Here is an 18,045-nt window from a genome sequence, read left to right on the forward strand (position 1 = left end):
GCTGCCAGGGTGACAGCGCCCTGCACACGGCTGTGTGCTGTGGTATGGAGAGCTCCGTTCAGTCAGAAAGTGAGAGAGAAGTAATAAAACTATATAGGGCGAACAGAGAAAGAATTAGAGGAGCCCTGGGTTCAGTCCCCAGCACTGTGAAAAGAAAGGGGGGATGGAGGAAGGAGGAAAGAGAGGAGGGAGGAGAGAGGGAAAGACAGGGAGGGAGGGAGGGAGGGAGGGAGGGAGGGAGGGAGGGAGGGATGTGAGAGAAGAAAGAGACAAAGGGACAAAGGGACAGAGGAAGGGATGGAGGGAAGGAGGAGAGAGGGGGATGGAGAGAGGGAGAGAGAATCAGAGAGACAGGAGGAGGGAAGGAGAAAGGAAAGAGAAAGGAAGGGAGGAGAAAGGGAGAGACAAAGGGACAGAGGGAGGAGGAGAGAGAGGGGGAGACAGATACAGAGGGATAGGGGGAGGGAGAGAGGGGGAAGGAGGAAGGAAAGAGAAAGGGAGGGGTGGAGGGAGGGAGAGGAGGAGGAAGGGAGGGAGGGAAAGAGAGAGGAAGAGAAAAAGAGAGGGAGGAAGAGCAAGAGAAAGGGAGAAACACAAGAGGGGAGGAGATGACGGAAGAAAATTGGTCGTCAGATTCACTGGCACAAGATAGCCAGCCCAGCACGTAGGTATTGAGAGGAAGAAATTAGAGGGTGTGGCATGACTTGGGAGAGGGCTTCATTTGTCAGGTAACTAGCACCAAGGAAATTCAATCCAGAATGAAGCCTGGTGACAATGACACAAAGGTTTAGATAAGGACAAGGGAGCAGGCACAGAGAGGCAGTTTCTTTGAGACCAGGAATGGGGTGAGTCAGTTTCTTCTCCTGAAACAAGGAGAGGAGATGGTTCTGGAAACTCAAAAAGGGTGTGACAAGCCAGGCAATAACCAGGAATGACCAAGGGGAGCTTCCACCTCTGGGGAACCATCCTGGCCAACCACACCATGCTCCTAAGAAAGATGTAAACGGTGGCCTCTGAAAGGGTGTCCTGTGGGAGCGGTTTCTCAGCGTCCTTCTCTGAGACAGGCTCCCAGCTCACTGAGAATGAGGGTCAAGGTCTGTCTCATCCTTCTGGAAGCCCAGCCACTGTTCCTCAGTTAGCCCACCCGACCCCTAGCGTGGCATATGTCAATGGAATGGGATAAAAGCTTGCCCCTGCTCCTGTTGCAATGATAATGATCACCTACCATTCTGCTAATCTTCCTGGTGTAGATATAGGTGAGAAGGTACAGAAACACCTCTCTTGAAGGCAGTTCCATACCCTCAAGCAGAGCTTCCTCTGAGCCAGACGCTGTCATGGCACCAAAAAGCATTACAGGCATCCTTGGTCCTGACCAACTAGATGCTGCTAGTGTACACTTCTCCTCAACGATGGCACCTCAGAGTGCTTCCATCAGCCAAGGCCCCCCTGAGAGCACAAAAACCACACTCTCCGACTGCTTGGGAAGTCCTGCTCTAAGTCTCTCCAATCTGATGAATTAATTCTCCTGTTAGCAGTGAAAAGGCCAGGGATGGTACACTGCTAATAATGTTCTTGCTTCCCTCTCAACGTGTCTACTTCATTTAGTGTGAGGTTTTACACGAATTTTTATTTTTAATATTGCGTTAGAGTATCAAAAATATTTTTAAACATTTAGTGTATTAATAATTGTGATTAAACATTTGAAAATATATTTTAAATATTTGTATCTTTTATAAATATATACCTATATATTTAATTTAAATATATTTGACATAAAAATAATTGAAATATTAAAAATATACCTCCGATGTAAACAAGAAAAATGGCTCAATGGGTAAAAACACTTGCTACTCTTCTAGAGAACATTACTTCAGCTCCCATCACTCAGGTTGGACAGCTCAGAATTCCTGTAACTGCATCTACAGGGGATCGAACGTCCTCTTGTGACTTCCTCAGGTACCATATATACGTTACACTCACACACATATAAACATAATTAAAAATAAAATAAGGGTTTACCTATCTTGTTGATTTTCTCAAAGAACCAACTTTTGGTTCTGTTGATTCTTTCTATGGTCCTTTTTGTTTCTACTTGGTTGATTTCAGCTCTGAGTTTGATTATTTTCTGCCTTCTACTCCTCCTGGCTGTGTTTGCTTCTTTTTGTTCTAGAGCTTTTAGGTGTGCTGTCAAGCTGCTGATATATGCTCTCTCCTGTTTCTTTCTGCAGGCACTCAGAGGTATGAGTTTTCCTCTTAGCACAGCTTTCATTGTGTCCCATAAGTTTGGGTATGTTGTACCTTCATTTTCATTAAATTCTAAGAAGTCTTTAATTTCCTTCTTTATTTCTTCCTTGACCAGGTTATCATTGAGTAGAGCATTGTTCAATTTCCATGTATATGTGGGCGTTCTTCCCTTATTGTTATTGAAGACCAGCTTTAGGCCGTGGTGGTCTGATAGGACGCATGGAATTATTTCTATCTTTCTGTATCTGATGAGACCTGTGACCAATTATATGGTCAATTTTGGAGAACGTACCATGAGGAGCTGAGAAGAAGGTATATCCTTTTGCTTTAGGATAGAATGTTCTATAAATATCTGTTAAGTCCATTTGGTTCATGACTTCTCTTAGTGTGTCTGTCTCTGTTTAATTTCTGTTTCCATGATCTGTCCATTGATGAGAGTGGGGTGTTGAAATCTCCTACTATTATTGTGTGAGGTGCAATGTGTGTTTTGAGCTGTAGTAAGGTTTCTTTTACGTATGTAGGTGCCCTTGTATTTGGGGCATAGATATTTAGGATTGAGAGTTCATCTTGGTGGATTTTTCCTTTGATGAATATGAAGTGTCCTTCCTCATCTTTTTTGATGACTTTTAGTTGAAAATCGATTTTATTCGATATTAGAATGGCTACTCCAGCTTGCTTCTTCAGACCATTTGCTTGGAAAGTTGTTTTCCAGCCTTTCACTCTGAGGTAGTGTCTGTCTCTGAGGTGTGTTTCCTGTAGGCAGCAGAATGCAGGGTCCTCACTGCGTATCCAGTTTGTTAATCTATGTCTTTTTATTGGAGAGTTGAGACCATTGATGTTGAGAGATATTAAGGAATAGTGATCATTGCTTCCTGTTATATTCATATTTGGATGTGAGACTGTTTGTGTGCTTTTCTTCTTTCTTTTGTTGCCAAGACGATTAGTTTTTTGCTTTTTCTAGGGTGTAGCTTGCCTCCTTATGTTGGGCTTTACCATTTATTATCCTTTGTAGCACTGGATTTGTAGAAAGATATTGTGTAAATTTGGTTTTGTCATGGAATATCTTGGTTTCTCCATCTTTGTTAATTGAGAGTTTTGCAGGATACAGTAACCTGGGCTGGCACTTGTGTTCTCTTAGGGTCTGTATGACATCTATCCAGGATCTTCTGGCTTTCATAGTCTCTGGTGAGAAGTCTGGTGTGATTCTGATAGGTCTGCCTTTATATGTTACTTGACCTTTTTCCTTACTGCTTTTAATATTCTTTATTTTGTGCATTTGGTGTTTTGACTATTATATGATTGGAGGAGTTTGTTTTCTGGTCCAATCTATTTGGAGTTCTGTAGGCTTCTTGTATGTTTATGGGCATCTCTTTCTTTAGGTTAGGGAGGTTTTCTTCTATGATTTTGTTGAAGATATTTACTGGTCCTTTGAGCTGGGAGTCTTCACTCTCTTCTATACCTATTATCCTTAGGTTTGATCTTCTCATCGAGTCCCGGATTTCCTGTATGTTTTGGACCAGTAGCTTTTTCTGTTTTACATTATCGTTGACTGTTGTGTCGATGATTTCTTTAAAAATGTATTATCTCCATTATTGAGCAATTCAGGTTGTCCCTCAAACACTATACATGAATTCAGGTCCTCACTTCTCCCTGTTCATCCCAGTCCTAGGCAAGATGATACTGGAGCTAATGACCTCGGAAACTTCTGTATTTATCCCATTCCTTCTCCTGCTGCTCATTTGTTCATTCATTTCTCTGCTATAAAACTAGCAAACTGTTCATGATGGGTACACTATATTTGTAATTGTAGGGCTAGGTCACTAAACACTTACTAAGTGTTCTGGTTTTCTTTTCCATTTCTGTGATCAACACCTTCACCAAAAGCAGCAGAAAAAGGATGTATTTCGTTTTGTCCTCCCCGTTCACATTCCATCCCTGAGAGTAGTCAGGGCAGAAACTAGAGCAGGAACTGAAGCAGACACTTCTTGCTGACTTGCTCCCTGGCTCCCTCAGTTTAGTTTCTTATATAACCCAGGCCCGCCTGCCTAGGGAATGGTGCCACCCACAGTGGACTGGGTCTCCCCACACCAGTCAAGACAATCTCTTACGGACATGGACACGGCCTACATTTGACCAAGGAAATTCTTCAACTGAGGTTCCTTCTTCCCAGGTAACACTAAAGAGTGGGAGAGAGGTACAGTCCTACTGGATGCTCTATAGAAAACACAGAGAGAAATACCTGGAGCTGAGGGACCAGCTTCAAGAACAAAGCAATTTTCCAGACTAAAGATATCTGTACATTGGACTAGGAAACTGGCTGCGGACATGAACAGAGTTGAGAAGTTTAAAAGCAATTCAAAGGATACTATTGGTTAATAGACTGTAGGTAGTAAGGGTAAGAAAGCTGTTGAGAGGGCACATTTCAGCTTTCTAACGTGAGTAAGTGGGTGTGATCACTGAAGAGGCAAGCTGAAGGAGAAGGTTGGAAGTGTGGCAGGAGAACAGGGACCACAAAAAAGAGGGGCATCAGGAATAACTTGCAAAAGAAGTCAGTTGACTGAGGATTGGAAAACCTTCCCCACTTAGGTTTTATGTAACAGAGGCATGCCAAGAAAAAGCCTGCGCTATACACATGTGGGAAGGGGGAAGAGATGCTATGCAAATGATCTATACAGGGTCATGGTAGCATTAAGCTTACTCCTCTTTCAATTTCTTAATAAACGGTCCCTTTCTATTGCTAACTAGATGTCCCTGGTACCTTCTTCATTTTGTGATGCAAGAACCTGGAAGTGCCCATGCGAGCCCACAAGCCCCCCAACTATGACAGGAGAAACCATGCATCAGGGTCACAAGATGAGTTTCATAGTGATCACAAGAAGGGTCAGCGATGGGCCCATGGGACACCCTCAGAAGAGAAAGCTGAGAGAGAAAGGTGACTTCAGGAGTACAGGCTTCAGATGGTACCTGAGAGCCACAGTGTGCACAAGTTCCCCTGGAGACTGGCAGGGGTAAGAGAGGCACGGGCCAAGCCCTGGGGAGCTTTCTGGTTTAAAAAGCAAGTGGAGAATCAATCACAGATGCTGGAATTAGTAGAGGGCGGTGCTAGGCAAAAAATGGTATTTGCATAATTGCAAAGCTATACAATGGCTGTGTAGGATGTTAACATTCCCAGACTCTCTCCTTGGCATAATTATTAATTATCCAGAGGAAAGGGTAAGTCTGAACTTGACAAACAGCTGAAGCTTCCTCTGCCCAAAAAGAAGAATTAACCTCACAGCATGGATGACAGGAAACAAGGCCCTCTGAAACAACTAGGCGAAGCTCATATGAGCTCAACAGAGACTGGAGCAGCAAGCACAGGGCCTCCGTGGGCCTGCATCAGGTCCTCTGCACATATACATTTCAGTTTAGGACTTGGATGGGGCTCCTGAATGTGTGGAGGACTGGGTCTCTGGTTCCTGTAGCTTCTCTTAGGGATCTTTTGTTTTACCGTAAGCTTGCCTTATCCAACTTCAGTGTTTTGCTTTATCTTATTATATTTTATTTTGTTGTTGTCTCTCAGAAGCCCGTTCTTTTCTAATGGGGGACAGAGAGGGAATGAATCCAGATAGGAGAAGAGATGATGAGGAACTGGGGGGGGAAGTAGAGGGAGGGGAAACTGTATTCAGACTGTACTGTATGAGAAAAGAATCTATGTTTGATAAGAAGGATAAATAAATAATGCAATTGGAATTTTAAAAAGAGAATTGACCTCATAACAACAAGGTGCATGCCCTCTGAGACACTGCACTGACTGGGACCCACATCTCTCTTCTGATTCCCTCTCCTTGACTATCTTCACTCAGTGCAGTGCAGATGTAACAGAAACCCACGCTAAAGAGCCAAAATAACTGTTTGGTACTCTTCACATCTATCAAGGTCAAAAAAAAAAAAAAAAAAGGAAAAGAATCGTGGAAGAATGAGAAGACCCTAAGTAGCTGAGAGCAATATGAAATTCTGGACTGGAAGCTGGAAGAGAAATGAGATCTGATTGGCTACTTGGAGACATGTGACTATGACCTGAAGATCAGGTATTCAGTTACTGACATGGTGGACTTGGGACCCATTCTATGGTTACAGAGGATGTTAACCTACTGAAGATGGGTTAAAAACTACAGGAATTCTTCGGAATAGTTTTACACATCATTTGCAGGAATAGTTTTGCTAAGCATGGATGTTGAGATAAAAATTTCTAAATGCACGAAATGTGAGAGGGGAGTACCCAGAAAGTTAGTGGTCAGAGAAGACAGGACCAGCACCAGGGAATCTGTACGAAGAGACAGATCAAGAAAAATGGGGGCTGGAGAGATGTTTCTGTGGTTGCAAGTATGTGCCGTTTTGCAGAAGATTGGAGTTTGGTTGCTTTTCTTCATCTACACTAGGAGGCTCCCAGAGACCTGTAACTCTAGCTCCCAGGGACTCCGCCAGCACATGCGCACGCATGCATGCACGAATGCACGCAAGGCAGAGAGAGGAGAGGCATTAAAACGCAACTGTGTTCTGTTAGTTTCTTTTTAATTCTGGACAATTTACTTTACATCTCTGTCATAGTTACAGTTTTACTGCTGTGAGCAGACACCATGACTGAGGCAACTCTTATAAGGACAACTTGTAATTGGGGCTGGCTTACAGGTTCAGAGGTTCAGTCCATTATCATCAAGGCAGGCATGGTGTAGGAGGAGCTGAGAGTTCTACATCTTCATCTGAAGGCTGCTAGTGGAAGACTGAGTTCCAGGCAGCTAGGGTGAGGGTCTAAAAGCCCACACCCAGAATGACACACCTACTCCAACAGGGCCACACCTCCTAATAGTGCCACTCCCTGGGCCGAGTAGATACAAACCATCACTGTCTCTGATTTTGTTTCCATGTGCTAATGTGTAGACCTCTTCACTTCAAAAGGTAGTGATACATTTGCAGAAATGCCTGGTGGGAGAAATATGAGATAGTCTTGGAAAATCTGGGTGGGGCTTTTCTCCCCTTTCTCCATAAATTTTCAGAGCAGCGAGAAGATGGGTATCCTAAACCCTGCAGAACTGAGCCAACCAAATGTTTCCATCTATGGCCAAGCTCTAAAACAAAATGGAAATGTTTGACAAATACGACGTGCTGGGGGATACCATCCAGAGTTTCTCTTCTTAGGGTGGGTTGAGAGCTCTTCTTCTTTCATGGTGGACTCCATTGTTCAAAAGCATAAAATCTAAACCTGGAAAACCAACCCCTCTACCAGATGTGTGCAAGCTGCTTGTGGGGAGCAGCTCTCCATCCTGGCTCAACAGTTGCCTGCCTAAGCAGACACACTGTGAGACAGACTCTCGGGACACAGGTGCTGGGAATCCTGCAGGTGACTCATAAGGTGGTGACTTCCACAAGACAGAAAGCCACAGCTCTCCTTAAGAGCAGTGACGTCAATGCTGGCCCTTCTGCTGCTGACTGAGAAGCTGAAGTACGGCTACAAAAAAACAAGAGAATCAAATACAGAGAAATTCAAGTAAAAAGCTATGGCTTCCTACAAAAGAAGCAAGAATGACAAGGATATTAAGATATATCATTTAAGTCATCCTTGGAGTGTGCCTGTCTAGCAGTAGCTCAAGGAGTGGGGTATCATTCATTATTGTCCTCTCTCCACTTCAAGTAGTAGCACCCGGAGTCTTCAATCTTGGCAAATGTGTCAACAAACACACAGGTAAGGCATAGGCGCAAAGGTCTTGGTTTTGTTTGTTTTCACAAAGGGACAGAAAATTAAAGCAAGTACCAGACTTTGCCTCTTGGGTGGAAATGTCAGGAAAGAAGAAATAGGTTATAGTTTTGAGGACAAAGAATGAAAATTAATTTGCTTTATTGTAAGATGAATAAATTCTCAGAAATAACCATATCCGTGTATTGATCTTCAAAAATTACCTGAAGATAACATTCTAGTTAGAAGCATTATTTAAAATTAGGTCAAATGAGGGAGCTGGACAGATAGCTCAAAAGTTAAGAGCATTTTCTGCTCTGGCACAGGATCCAAGTTCAGTTCCCAGCACCCAAGTGAGGTGGCTCACAATCTGTAACCCCAGTTCCAGGGGATCTAATGCCCTCTGGCCTCCACAGGAACCTGTTTATACATGCTACATACAAACCCATGCAGACACATGCACACAGAAAACGAATGAGTAAATATTTAATTAGGCTAGACCACAACAGAAAATGTTCTTGTTGTACAGTAACTGAGTTGAATGCTAACAGAGGCACACCCTCATTGAACTCTGACAAGGTATACCAATGTCCCCTGGCTCCTGTGACAGATGGAGATGCACCCATTGTCTCAAAAACAACACCTGTATATACTGCTAAGGTTCCACAGATCAGAAATGTAAACTAGATCTTGGAGGAGAGCAATGTGCTATCAAAGTCACACCCCAGTTGAGGGAGACACAGAAGACTTTTGTAACAAATGTTACTCTCTCTCACCCCCACCCACCCCCCAAAAGCCAGTCCAGCCTGAAAGCCTTTGATGAGAAGTCAATGATAGAGATGCTGAAGTGTAGCTCTTGATAGCTCATGACTTCCGGCAGGGGTTGGGGGTGGGGCAAGACTCTGTTTTCTTGAAGGTGCTGGCCACCGGGAGTTTGACCATGCTCCAGTGAACGTATGAGCAACACAAATTGGGCTTGGTCGTTTTTCTCTCTTCTTTTTTCTGGGGAGGTCACAAGGACGGAAGGTAGCCCAGGGAGGACCGGGAAGTGGGTATGATTTTTTACATTATATAAAATCCCCAAATAATCAGTAGAAATACCATGTTGTGGGTGGAGTCACACTCCTCATCGAGGTTTCAAAGACAGACAACCCATGATCCTCTGTTTGTGGCTCCTTCTATTTTTAGTTCCAGTGCTTGGAGGGTAATGGGGGGCCTCACATGGCTATGCCCCAGGACTCATATGCCTCCAAATGGGCCCCTCGTCAACTGCTCCATCTACAGGGTGAAGTCGGGGTCTCTAGTGCAAGATTTGTCCTATGAGAGCTTCCAACTCTCAACCCCACTCTTTGCCAAGTCGCAGAGTACCCCAAAGGTCTGGATTTTTCGCACAGAAAATTCCTCTCTCTCCACAAAGGGAGCCACAAGGGCTGTGTCTCCAGCAGCCCAGGGATAGGAAAAAGTAATAATACATGCAATAAAAGGAATTTTTATACAGAAATGTATTCTGGGGCTATGATGTAAAAGTTCCCTTAGCAGGAACCACAATTTTCTTAAATAATCGTTCGCATAATTGGCTACTTGTGGGAACAACTAATTGTGCGTATAATCACTTGCCTGTACGGCTCAGCATCAACCAGTAATTAAAGGCAGGGCCGTCCTCGCTAAATTTGGCTCTAGAAATAATAGTAATATTTCCAAGAGCCCAATGTCTCCCTGCCAGGGACTCTGAGCCCCATTCAAATGAGTATTGTTATTTTTAAGAACATCTTGAGAAAGGGAGACCCGCATGCTCTCCCCAAGCAAACCCACACTCCGAAAAGAACTCTCAAAGAACCGGCTTCAATATCTATTTACTCTACCACCAGATGTGGAGGGGCCACGGGGCATCTTCCACACTAGAGTTACCTCCCTCTCCATCTCCTTCTCTTACCTCCCGCTCCTCCCTGCCCCATCTCCACTGTACACGTGTTTGCGCATGCGTGCGTTCGTGCGTGCGTGCGTGCGTGCATGAGTGCGTGCGTGCTTGCGTGCGTGCATGCGTGCGTGCGTGCTTGCGTGCTTGCGTGCGTGCGTACCTGAATGCCTACATGCATAGGTGTGTGTGTGCTTTGCCCTTACGTTCTTCCTGTCCTTCCCTTTTGTGAGTGTGTTTGGAGGTCAGAAGTTGATAACAGAAATCTTCCCCGATCATTCACTCACTATCTTATGTTTTGAGATCGGGGTTTCTGACTGGACATGGAGCCTTCTGGCTCTGCTTCCCCAGAGCAGGAGCTACAAACATATAAACCCACACCTGGCTCTTACTTGGGTGATGGGAATCCCCAGCCTGGTGCCCGAGTTCACACAGCAAGCATTTCATCCACCGATCTGTCACCCCTGCCGTTCACGTCAGTCTTCTGAGACCTTTTCCCTTAGACCCTCTCAGAGGGAGTTGGGATAACTTCAGCTGATTTTTCTTTTTTTAAAAGAATCACCTTGGTTCATCTCTTTTAGAAAACAGGGCCTAATCAGGGCAATATTTCCCAATTCCCGCCCCCTTCAATCGTTTTCTATCACAAGGTCCCCATGTGTGTGACGTCATAGCCATTTTGTTCTGGAAGCTCCCAACCATCTCAGAGCTGGTGATCCTGATCTCAAGCTCGTGTCTCTTTGGTCCAATCTCCTGCATGAGGACAGCAATCAGTGACTAAGATTCAAAAACAGACCAAATTATCCCGACTCACATTAGAATTATCTTCCTCAAAGACATATCCATTATTTCCCTCTCGATATCTATTGTTTCAGTTAATTTTCTGTAATTGCTGTGGCAGAGAGAGAGGAGCTATTTTCTTTTGGCTTCCAGTGTGAGGGCGTGGTCCAGCATTTCAGGGACGGCTCTGGTGGCAGAGGCATGTGGTAGCTGGTCACATGGCGTCCACAAGGAGGAAGCTGAGAGATGAAGGTTGGTGCTGACCTTGCTTTCTCCTTTTTATTTAGTCTGGAACCCGGAGCTGCCCAATGGCGCTGCGCACAATGAGTCTCTCTCCTCAGGTGATAGTGGGGGTGAGCAATGACGCCTGTGGCGAACTCACCTTTGGAACCTCTCACATCTTGACAGACGTTACTAAGGGCTCACCCTTAAACTTGAGGATTGTAGCTAAAGGAACGTAAAATCCTGGAAGATTCTTGATTAGGGAATGATTGGTACAAGCTAAGATCATATTCTCAACTCTCAATGGTCTGCCTAGCCTCAGCCTTCAACACACAGCCTACCCCTTTCACCCTCTCTCTAAGCCCTGAGGAACTACAGCCTGGTCTTGGAAGGAACTTGGCACCCTTCTGCCACAGGACCTTTGTATGAGCCAGTTCTATCCACACTCCCCATCCAAATCACCGTTTCTTCCTCCCCTATCTCAGGATAGATGAGATAAAATCCAATGTCATAAACCTGATTAGGGGGATAGCACACCCAATGTCCCCTATCGGAAACATTTACTTCAGGGTCTTGATAAACAGCATTGAGGTAATTCTGGAGCTTAAAGTATGCCAAGGTTTGAAAAGGGGCTGGAAGACATTTAAATAAGAAGACCCAAATACACATTTGTAGGTTATGTAGGAGTCCATGGGTCACTTAGTCTCTGGCAACTATTCAGTTCTAGCTTTGTACTATGACATAAAGATGGGCAATACAGAAACAGATGAGCCTGCCTGAGTTTCAATAAGGTATTATTAATAAAAGATACTCGGGGAGCTGAATATGACTAACAGCATAGCAATGAGCAGCTCCAGTTTAGAAGAGGAAAAAACTTGAAGTAGTTAATGGTGGACCACATCCATTTTGGTTTCTCTCTAACACAATCTAGCCACTAAATGATCACACGGTCAGGCGAGCATGGGACAAGGGTGGGCCTTGCACAGCGGCACCAGGGTTGAGAACTCTAAGAAGAAAGTTTGAAAGCAAAACTTCCCGGAAGGCTTTTCCTCCATTAAAAGTTAATATTTTCAATGATTTCCCCTTAAATAAAGAGATCATCTTTTGAACCAGCTAATCCCTAATAAATGAGAATCTTCACACCAAACCAAACAGAGCCTCTGTGGTCCCCCAGCTCTATTCCCCACCCCAGACCTCTGTAAAGATTCATTGATTACTGCCAAGCCTCCATTGGTGGGATTAATTAATTTATGAACTTGTCATTACAGCTCATTGATTAAAACGTCCCTTCGTAAAGATTTAATTATACCCAAAGATAAAAGATCTGCTAATTATTGTCCTTTATCTAATTGAAGTTTTGTACTACAAACCAAGTTCAAAGGTTGAAGGCAGTCGCCCTTTCAACCACTTGGGCGACAATGAGAATTTAATTAGAGGCAAGATATCATTGTCTCTGATCTATTCTAATGGGAAAAAGACATCAGGCTGGACAGCATGGTCAGTCAGAGTGGGGTGACCTGGAGAATCAGTTAACCTTCTCAGTCACTTAGTGGCTTTAGCCAACAGCTCCAGTCACGTGTGTTGTCACTGGGATTTGGGCCACAGACACCCATTGGGTCAGAAATAAGAACTCTTCCCAGGGAAATCCACTGTCTTTAAATTGTCTTTAAGACTCTCATATGTTTATAAAGTCTCCCTCGAGCCCAGCAGTGTGGCTTAGTTTTCAGTGCTTATTTGTGGACCTCGCTGTACACAAACAGGGTGTCTATGCCGACACACATGTGTAACCCCAGGACTCCAGCGACAGAAGTAAGAGGATCAGAAGAGTTAAAGACATTCTCAGTTACATAGTGGGTTGATGCCAGCATGGGATACACAAGGCTCTGCACTCTGCATCATAGATAGATAGATAGATAGATAGATAGACAGACAGACAGTGTTCCTTAAAGTTTCACTCTTATCATGTCCCCCACAGACTCATGTTTGAGCACGTGACTTCCCAGCTGAGATACTATGGTGGGAAGTTGTAGTACTATATGGAGGTAGAGCCTAACTGGTGGGTGTCAGTTCCCAGAGTAGTGTCTCTGCGGGCTACTGCCCATCCTCCATCCAGCCCGTTCTTTCCTTCCTATCCGCCGCTGTGATCTGATTGACTGCATCAAGACTCCAGCCACACAGCTTCCCTGCCTCATGGACTATAGCCCCTCACTGGTGATTCACGTTCCGTAGCAGGGTGTGAGGTCCAGTGCATCATGGCTAAGTTAGCTGCACACTGAAAGGCATTCCGAGCTTCGGCAAGGTCCAATGGGGTGCTAATTAACTTGGCACTCAAAAGAAAACCAGAAGAAAATTTTGGCGACATTTCAAAAGGAAATGTTTCCACTCGGGGAACAATTATTGTTGGCATGTTTGGAACATATTTGGAAGATTTTTCTTTTTCTCCCTGTTCCTACTTCCTGGGAGAAATAAGAACACAAACATGTGTGCTCTCTTATTTCAGTCCGAAATGCACACTATTGCAAACCTTACTGATGGGAAAGGAAGGGAAATCACCTTCTACCAGCAAAAGAGATTGCTACATTGGGGGTGGAGTCAAAAACTGCCAGTCAAAGGAGCCCAGAACCGCGAGGAAAATGTTCTGTGATTCCTTGGTTTCATCACTCTAAAAACATACACGTGTGTGAGCACACGCACAAAGTCACACACACACACACACACACACACACGAAGATAGGCATGTAAGCATGTACACACACAAGCACATGCACACCCACGAGGAAAACCCTCAGTCTCAGTAAACCCTTGATTTTCATCTACTCCTAAAATGTATTTTTAAAAAATGGCTGGAAAGATGGCAGTAAGGCTCACAGTGCTCACTGCTCTTCCAGGGGACCCAAGTTCAGTTCCCAGAAACCATGTACGGTGGCTCATAACTACCTGTAACTCTGCTCAGGGGACCCAATGTACTCTCTTAGACTCTACAGGCACACACACACAACACACAAACACACACACACACACACACAACTCTCTCTCTCTCTCTCTCTCTCTCTCTCTCTCTCTCTCTCTCTCTCTCTTTGCATTCTCTGCAAGGGAGACTTATTTTGCCAATATTATAGATGTTTCTCTGGAGCCTGGTACTTGGCACAGTAGGTAGGCCCTCAGAAGTTCTTGCTTAGAACACTGAGAACTGATTTAAGGACTTAACCTCTTACCTAAATCAATGTGCTTAGATCTTCCTAGCACTTCGCACTACCTGTAGAGAGATTACAGGTGTTTTGCCTGAAGTCATGTGACTTCCAAGTCATCAAGGAAAGCTTCAAACCCAGGGAAGTCTGTTTTCACAGCTGGCACTTGAACCCAGAGAGGACCCATACCTGACAGACAGATCATCAGTTACCGTCTGCTGGGTAAGCAAGTGCCCCAAACAATTCAGAGCTTCAAATAATCATTTCGTTCTGAAGTTTTGTTTGACTGAAAATCGGAAAGGGCTCAGCTAGGCAGTTTGTGTATGACACTTGTGATCTTTGGTGGGGCAGGTAGGACTGAAAGATCTACTCCCAACACATCTTCTTCATTCTCTTGTCTGGAGGGTAGCCCAGAACGGTGGACCCGTTAGGAGCCCCTTTTTTCACAGGATCTCTGGCCTGTTCACAGGGAGACTTGAGCTCCTGGGAGAGGTGATTTAAGAGACTGGAAACAGAAGCAGCACAGTATCACTGCTGCATTGTCTTGAAGCACCTGAATAGTTTGTCCCCTCAGAGACCCCACCTTTCAAAAGGAAGTGTGTCAGGCACCTACTTCACTTAATTTTTTTTTTAATCAGTAATCCACAATTTAGAATTTGAGTTCTAGAAGAATACCTGCTATGCTTTGGATCTGGACTCTGCTCCAGAGTTCTTAAGCTGAAGGCTTGATCCTCATCTGGTGACATCACTGGTGGTAGGAACTGTGGGCATTGGACGAGGTCTGTTACCGCCTACTTCCTGCACTCCCTAGAAGAGTATACAATATCTCTATGTTCTTTCTCTGTGTCTGTGTCTGTCTCTGTGTCTGTGTCTCTCTGTGCCTCTGTCTCTGTCTCCCCCACCACCACATGAGTCTCCCCCATGACACCATTAAGTAAGTAAATTTGCTTTACCGTACCCTTCCCATATGATAGTCAACCTCACCTCCCAACCAAGGAACCATGGGATGAAGACTGTTAAGATGAGCCCAAACAACTCTTCCCTCTTAACCTCTCTGAGGTGTGTTGTCACTGCAAGGGAAAGCTGTGGAGAGTGTTACTCTCATCAAGACATCCACACCGGAGAACACCCTCATCCTCACCACAAGACTTTGCCATCCTGTAACTTGAAAAGGCATTTCTTCATCTTACCACAAATCTCTGCCACCAAACTTTAATTACTTGGGTGGGGGAGGTCCCTTCAGTCATTTCCATGTGCGGTTTATGCTTCCAGATGTTCTATTGTAGCTCAGGAGGAAATGTTTCTCATTATCATAAAATTTACATGCTCATACATTCCACTGAGAGACTCCCTCATTCTAGGTGGCAATAAACAATTCAGTAATTTGGAGGAAGGATGTCACAGAGATGAGTGTGAAATGTCTTCTTCTGTCTTCTCCAGGAGACCAGGGTCTTCGGGTTGGCTCAGCAGAAAGAACACCAAGTTGATTGCCTCCTGATTCGGCCCATATCCTGAAACCTGTCCAACCTGTGGGCAGCTGTGTTTCACTGTGTGACAGAGAGGCTCTTGTGGGTGGGATCTTCAATTTCGTATCTTCCTTCTAGTCCCAATTCTGCCAATAACTGACCCAATGTGTCCAAAGTCACCCCCACGTGTTTAGATATAAGGATAGCATGAAGATCTGGGCAAGGAGAACTAGCATGTACCAACATCCTGTGTTCTCAGACTCTTACAGTTCCAATGGGGCTCTCAACAATGACAGACTATGAACCGATACCACAATCTCACCTCAAGGCCAGTAAAAATGGAAATACAAGTCTACCCAGATCCACAGCTTTTCCCTCTCCAGGTACCTTCCCTTCCCTTCCCTTCCCTTCCCTTCCCTTCCCTTCCCTTCCCTTCCCTTCCCTTCCCTTTCCTTTCCTTCCTTTTCCTTCCCTTCCCTTCCCTTCCCTTCCCTTCCTTTTCCTTCCCTTCCCTTCCCTTCCCTTCCCTTCCCTTCCCTTCCTTTTCCTTCCCTTCCCTTCCCTTCCCTTCCCTTCCCTTCCCTTCCCTTCCCTTTCATCTGTACAATTAAGAATTGTCCCAAGATAGCCACAAGACCCTGTCAAGATCCTAAACACATTTTGACTATTAAAGCTTTTGTCAAGTCTAAAAATTCTAACATTGGTGTTCTATGTTCCATGATCCAATTGACACTAGGAGTAAGGATAATTGAATTTACATTGATTGGAAAGAAACCAAACTTGACTTTTTCCTGTAGCTTCCATGTTCATTGAACCCAAGGTCCGTCTTCGTCATCTGCTTCTTTGATTGAATGGTATTAAGTAGGCTCAGGTTCTACAGATTCCGCATCAATGCACTTGAAACGGCAGAGTCAGAACCAAATATTTGAGACTTGTTTTCGTTTGATCAAAGCTCAGGGTTCAATACTGACAGTCTCGCCAGATTCAACCTTAAAATTCACCTTGTAGCAGGGCCTCAAGTCTCAGTGCTGCCAGCAAATCAAAGTTTGTTTTCTCAGAAAATGTTATTTATTAATAGCTGATGTGCTTAAGCCCTGCTGTGTTTGGTCAGAACATATATCACACTCCTGAAAAATTCTAAGTTTGAACCGCTCTGTCTTAAAAGGGTGAATCTTGCTTCTTTTGGCCCCCGTGAATTCCAACACATGAATGTAGATAGGGCAACTGAACTTCTCTTCATAGAATAATCAACTCCCTTCCTGTGTGCACAGAACATTCTAAAGGTGGACACCTATCTGAAACAAAATAACCATAGAGACGCAACACCACAAAGACTGCACATATAAAAGAATGAACAAGTGGAGAAAATTGGGGATGCCAGGGCACAATCTGGATACAGATAAGACTTCAAAACACAGTGTACGGTGCTATTAAGGCTTTCAAAGCAAGGTATCCTTGCCTGCTGTCCCTAGGAGAAAACTGATGTCTTTTCCTTGCTGTGACAGAATTCCTGACAAAAGCAACATAGCTCTTGTTTTGCCTCCCAGTTCAAGGTCTCAGTCCAACATGGTAGGAAGTCACAGCCCGAGCAGCTGGCCTCCTTACACCCACAGTCAAGAAACAGAAAGTAGTGAATGCTTGTACTTAGCCAATTTTCTCCTTTTTATATAATTCAGAACCCCAGCCCAGGGAATTGTGCCACCCACAGTGGGCAAGTCTTTCCACCTCAGTTAACCTACTCAAGGTAATCCCCCGAAGGCATGTCCAGAGGCCCATCTCCCATGTAACCGTGTAGCCCATCGAGTCAACAATTGAGAGTAAGCATCACAGCTGACAGTGTCCCCAACTACCTTTACATATGGATAGAGACTCACATGCCTATAGCTTACCAGAGAAAAGCAATATGAGTAACAAGATGTGACAACACCAAAAAAGAGATGAATAAATACATAAATAACTCATCTTTTAGGACACTAGCAAACTACCCATGAAACGGGGATAGGATATCACATAAAAGAAAGAGCTCAATATTTAAAAAGAAAGTGGAGAAATCCTTTAGAACTTAGAACAAAATAGCGAGCAAAGAAAAAATTCATTAGGGTGGTGCATGCCTACAACTACGCTGATAAATAAAAGGGATCAATGATTTTTCAGGATAAATAGTTCCAGTAAAATAGTTGTCTCTGGAAAGTCCATTAAATGGACAAAAATGTAATTGCTTTTTTTTTCTAAATAATTCTGTAGTATTCGGTGAGTATAAATTTAATTTGTACTTTAATCTCACTCTCATCAAACAATTTTTAGAAGAGTAACACCAAATGGACAAACCCACGGATGCAGAACACAGTGGTGACGCTCCAAGAACACGATTCCACGTTTGCCTCCGGCTGATCTTTCTGAGGATCCCCCTTTAGACTGAACTGACTCAACTCCAACTTCTCACAGTGGAGCTTGCTTATGTCTTCCTCAGGAATTAGCATAAAGTTGGTATGCTAATTCTTCTCCGGAAGAAGCATATAG

Source organism: Rattus norvegicus, chromosome 19 (assembly GCF_021556685.1).
Source record: "Rattus norvegicus strain SHRSP/BbbUtx chromosome 19, alternate assembly SHRSP_T2T, whole genome shotgun sequence".
NCBI classification, from domain to species: domain Eukaryota; kingdom Metazoa; phylum Chordata; class Mammalia; order Rodentia; family Muridae; genus Rattus; species Rattus norvegicus.